This window comes from Antedon bifida, chromosome 8 (genome assembly GCF_963402885.1).
Source record: "Antedon bifida chromosome 8, ecAntBifi1.1, whole genome shotgun sequence".
Taxonomy (NCBI): domain Eukaryota; kingdom Metazoa; phylum Echinodermata; class Crinoidea; order Comatulida; family Antedonidae; genus Antedon; species Antedon bifida.
Window position 1 is genome coordinate 22,963,720 of NC_136233.1, and position 6,000 is coordinate 22,969,719.

A 6,000-nucleotide genomic window follows, 5' to 3' on the forward strand; every position below is an offset into this window, starting at 1 on the left:
ATTCAATCAATGAAAACATGCTGTATTTGAACAATATTGCAAAAACAAATTTGTAAAAGATGTGTCAGAAACTGGTAAAATTAAAGGTTTTTTAGACAGATTAATAAACAGCTTATTGAAATTGTGTGTGTGTGCTTTTACATTTTCCATTCAGATTTACAAAAACAGGACATGTAGAAAAACTTACTTTTAGTGGAAGTTATTGAAACCAGGCTTAGATAAGAGGTGACGGAGACGTCCGCATTGAAGTAGTGGTTTCCATACAAATTATTCACTTTTCACTCAGGTTTGGCACACCTATAAAGGTAGAAACAACACAGTTCATTGACAATTGAAAAGCAAAATATAAAAATAAAATTGTAAGATGTTCAGACTTTCAATGATCAGTTAAGCTCTGTCTACACTATCAAACTAGTTTGCCAAAAATAGTGATATGCCCAAATATAGTGATATGACATCATCATGTCCATATATGGCCAAATCACATTTTGTTGTAACATAAAGTTTGATAGCAAAGACATGGCTTTAGACAAGACAGATACAAACCAACCATTGACCATTTATAATAATCATTCTGTTCATATAAAATCTATTATATATAGAGCATTTCAATTATTTTATTTCTACTAAATCCTTTCTCAAATTCGTTCGCATTTTGTTTAATGCAACCAGGAAGTATTGTGGTACCAGAGTTAATTAAAGTGAAAGCAAGTATTGTGTACCCAAATAAAATATGATATGTTAAACTTTCAGATTCTGGTGTTGGATACCATTCAAATAAAAAGTGTTATTTCGCATCAGATAGCAGTGTCAACTACCTCTAGCCCAAGGGAAAGGTCAAATAAATCAACATATGTTACAAGAACATTTACTGATTGGCAGTTCAGTTCAGAATTTAAAGATTTGCTTTACTAAAGTAATGTAGAATGAAGAGATAATTGAATGACTGAAACAGAAAGAAGGAAGAAATGAATATTTGCTGCATTTCATCATAATAATAATTGTTCAAATAAACATTTAGTAAGAACTGTAAATGTAAATAGATAAATCTTCAAGAGATTAAATAGGAAATGTCAATGAAATACAGGACTAATGACCTCCAAAGAGGTCAAAATTAATTACCTTAATTACAGTTAGATCATACAATTTTAACAACAGACATCATTATTCAATTGATGAGAGACTAAGTAACCTTAATCTTTCAAACATTGAACAAATTGGAACAACTTGGTGTAAAATGATGACTTTATTACAAATCTAATGTTTTCACCAATCACAGGCAGATGTCCTGCAGATAAACCAAGGATGTTGGTTTAAACATGAAAGAATATATGGTTTAGACATGATGGAGGTGTTTCTACATGATTTAGAGAAGACTGCATGCTTTGGACCCAAAAAGACAGGAATAACTTTTGCTTCTAATTTCAGAGATTTACTCGATTATCTATTAATTTATTATCCAAGTCATGTGTATGTGGATATAAAATTAAAAAGTTAACAAGAATTTTTAGAAGAAAAAAAAATAAGAAAAACTTAGAAGCAAAATACAAAAATAGTGCAGTGAACTTATTTTTTTGGAACATTTTATAAAAAGCCATAAAAATCATATCAAAGTTTATTATTAAAAAGTTTGCATAAGCCAGGAACAAATAAAACCCTTCAAAAGTGATGAATGTTGGTTGTTTGTAGAGTTATGTTAAAAAGCAGGTGAAGCAATCTCAGAGGTACAATAAACTAGGCTGGTACACTAACTGTCATTTAAAGTTAAACTCAAGGGAAAAACACTACAACTAGTGACAGACTGCATAGCAACCAGAATAGGCTGCTACCTTCTATAAAATGCAGCAATGTTTTTATTCTTCTGAACACTGATTATAATTAACAGCTTCCACAGACTTAACTTCAATTTAAAAACCTCATCAGAAGTTGCAGAACTTAAAATACCTGCAGTAGGCCTATGTCAAGTAAAAAAGTAATCAGAAATTAAATTGGTCTGCTTAATGACATAATTGTATAAAGTAGTTTACTGATTTTCTCAATATTTTAAAGAAGAAGGAACTACTGTGTAATGCAAATTGTTGAAAAGAATGGGATAACAATAAAAGAGTTGGTTGTGTCAAAATCTGGTTCTTCCAAAAGTTAATTCTGATGAAGTAAACAGATATATAAACAATGTTACAGGTTATAAACTTTTGGACTGGGTCCATCACAATTTAAAAGACCTCAACACTTTTTGCCCCAAGGCACCAACATAAAACAACCCTAAATTTACCAACAATCACAGCTTTTGATAAAACTGCCATTGATTTTTATGAACACAAATGAAACCCAGAGAAAGTAGAAACTAAATATGAATTGCAGATGTCGGTATACTCTATGAATTACAGAATGGCGTCAGAGGGCAAATACCTCAGCACACGGTCATAAATCTTGCAAATATCAAAAAGCACAAACAATAAACACTTAACCAAATCATATTTTTTTATGAATTTTTATCAACACTTTTTGAATTTGCTTTATAGTTAATAGATTGGAAGCACCTGTTTTGTGAGACATTTTGCTTTTGACTCACAGAAGTTAAATTTCATAGTAAACTTCACTTATAGTTCACCTTAAACATGCATGTGACAATAAAATACTGACACACCTGACTAGCCAATGTTATGTCAATTTTGTAACTTATATATTTAGACAGCTTCTTATCACTTCAAAGATCAAACGATTGATTTTTAAAGTTGATATCATTTGTTATATTGTATATCTGCCTACAGGTAGCATGTAGTAATTTTATATCACACTACATTGCTCTACTAAGTCACAGAGAATCTCATCTCAAGAGTGGGCCTTTAACACCATGCTAATACTGTTCATCATATGATCTTATGTAAATTGCTCTACCTTCTATTATTATTAGAATCAAATATTAGCTCAAAATAAAACAAATTCAAATACCATACTGTACTGTAATTTATCAATTTCAAACAAGAAACTTTCTCTTTTTTCATTTGGAAATATAAATTTCAATTGTTTAGACAATGCATTACTTTAATAGAAAATATTTTAAATATTCCAACAATATCTGTTATTTTATTACAAAAAAGAGGTAATAAATCTGAATTACCAAAGATGCATTGTGAATAAAATATATCAAACTTGTGCCAAGCAAACAGTCAGAACTATTTAAAATTCCAATAGTGCAAGTAAACTTAAACGACTTGACAATTCTCATGTAAAAACTACTCAATCGAACAAATATTTGAATTACTAATCTCGTTCTAGGTAATTTAACAATCAAAACCCATCAACAGTTAATTGCACACAAGATCACTATCTCACTCAAAATCTACAGATACTTTTACGACTTTTAAAATTACTGAAAGAAATAAATATACGTTTTGCATTCCATCGTAACAAACAATTATAATACAAAAAGGATAAATAAATGATTGTAGATATAAAGATATGATACTTCACATATTTAAATAGGCATCCATATTCTGCAGATGTTTAAGGGTATTTTTCTAAAATTGACTGTACAGTAAATACAAAAAGAAAAACATTTTAATTTTTATATTAGATCTTGTAGACTTCAGTGTCAATGGTCATTTTTTATTAGTATACAAGACTACAGTATCAATGACAATATTATTATAATATCATTATCTTTAGAAAGATGTAAAATGTAGAAGTTTAAAATCTAAATATGTGGAAAAGAAAAACAATAGAGACAGACCTTTATGCAAATTTAACTAAACATTTCAAATGTAAATTACAATATAAACAAAAGTATAAAATAGAAAGAAATTGAAATAATATTTTAACAGAGACAATGGCAAAAAAAATGATGAACTATTGGCAGTACCAGACAAGTAGGACATGATCAACGAAGTCAATTCTTTCGCATATACAGTCTATGCCTCTCTTGATTGTCTTGGAAAACACTTCCGTTCAGGTGTTGTAGGCTAGATTTATCAATAGTTAAGCATTCTTGTAGCGATTTGAACACAGGTTATCAACCCTATAAGCATTGTTTAATGATTTGCATCTGGATTAACTAGCCTAGACTAACACAATACGTACAAATCAATATGGATTCAACTTCTTAACAAAATATTGTCAACAATTCCACCCCAAGCTGTATTCTTAAATCTTCTCTACTTTTCCTTCGTAAAAACATCTTTAGAAGGAAAACCTTATTACATTGTAGGTCAAACACATTAATTGAATTTAGTGAATTTGAACAAACCCCTTTTTTCTTAAGTGTCCTTTTAAAAAGATTTAAAAATCCTTGGCTTGCAATCAGAATTGCTGTTAGGTCCAAAAAAAGTTCCAAATTCTTTCCTAGTATGTAAAATGCATTCTGTATAAAACAAGACATTTTGTGCAACAAATTTCAGAGTTTAACATTTAGTCTTAATGATCTTTAGTGAAACAATATATAAATTGTTTCCAACATGCTGGTTCTTTTGGAAGGGAATAAACTATTTTAAAAAAGGATTGAATCAAAAGCCTTGGGATAGTCAATCAGGAAAGTATTCTTTCCTTCCATGATAGAATTAAAAGCATGATTATTTAATACAGTAGAGTATTGTTGTTGAAACTGTAAGCAAACCACCAGAGATTTAACAAGGTGAAAACAGCGCATTATTTACCTCAAGAAGAAGGTTTACCTACCCAGTCTTGCCTTAAAAACTTTGTATACAAATTATATAGTTTATAATAATCATAGACCCATAGATAAATACATTATACTTGACGTATACTTTATTCAATAGGCTTTAAAACATCATGTGTGTTATCCAATATAAGTAAATATTGATAATATATTTAAATCCTGATAAAAGTATTAGTTGATAGCAGTTTCTTGAACTGTGTTTTTCAAGTTCATACTAATATGTATATTTACTTACCTAAGGCTACAAGTCACTAAAGTAAATTTGATATAGAATGTATTATGATGGCATAGAACCAAGGCTTTAAAAAATACAGGAAAGTTAAGCTTTACTGAAGGAAAAACACTCTTATATTTAATGTTGCTTTAATTACCGGTACCTTGAGGGTACACTAATAAGTTTGAACTTAGGTACTAGTTTTTGAAAGACCAATGTATTAAAATTATGACAAAAATCATGTAAAAAAAAGCAGATTCACTGGGACCTAGTCTATGGTGACTAGTAGAATGTAGAAACAAAATGAAGATTCAAGATTCGATGTTAGTCTAATATTAAAAAATGGAAATAGTAATAGATGGTAGAAAGAAATGCATTTGTTAACAAGATTATTAACAGATAAACAAAAAACAAATGAAGTATGAAAAGTTTGGAACCAACAAGTAGTTAGTAGTAGATAACACAAAAACGTTACATTAAGATTTACTATTACAACTTAATTAATAAACATCAATGTGATAATTAGATATGAATAAAAATAGTATTGGCCTACCTAAACTAAAGTTGTTTACAATTAGACGAATAACTAATTGTCTAGGCTTGTGGCACGACAGCTTAGGGTAGTTTGTGTTGATCACAGTCAGGGCAAGATCCTCCCTTTCTTCTCCGGTAATCCAGCCACTTGACAGTGTATTAGGAATTCAGAGCAAGTCCTTTCAATTATAATAAATCCTTTTAAAATGAGAACCATTCAGAGTAAATCTTCTTAACAATTGCAACAAACGATTGCCTAGTCACTGGAGGACTTTCCACACAAAACAACCTAGCTAGCTAGTTAGGTATCTAAATTCTAAAGGCTTTCAACTATATCACAATCTTTTGCAGAACACTGTCAATAGAACAACTCCTATTGGCTATTGTCAGCAAATGAGTTTCTTCTGGACCAATAGGAATGCAAGATTTTACTTTTGCATAAAAATGACAAATTTTGTTTTATGTAATTTATTGAATAACTTTTTTGTTACCTTGTAGATAACTTTTTTCTTTTTCTTCATAATGTGCTTTTTGTTTTCTTTCTTTCTAATTAATTTTTCATATTCATTGGTTTTTT

At 29.5% G+C, this 6,000-nt stretch overlaps 1 protein-coding gene across 1 annotated transcript in view; it reads right to left on the reverse strand.

Moving 5' to 3' along the window:
• The window catches only part of LOC144850168 (cell adhesion molecule-related/down-regulated by oncogenes-like), a 29,304-nt gene extending 23,593 nt beyond the window's left edge, over positions 1-5,711 (reverse strand). Inside the window, exons 1-2 of the mRNA XM_078707391.1 lie at positions 5,443-5,711; positions 188-297 (exon numbers count right to left, since the gene is read on the reverse strand). The gene's annotated coding sequence lies outside the window, so the exon portion shown is untranslated. The remainder of the gene's footprint in view (positions 1-187; positions 298-5,442) is intronic.
• Positions 5,712-6,000: the final 289 nt, after the last annotated feature.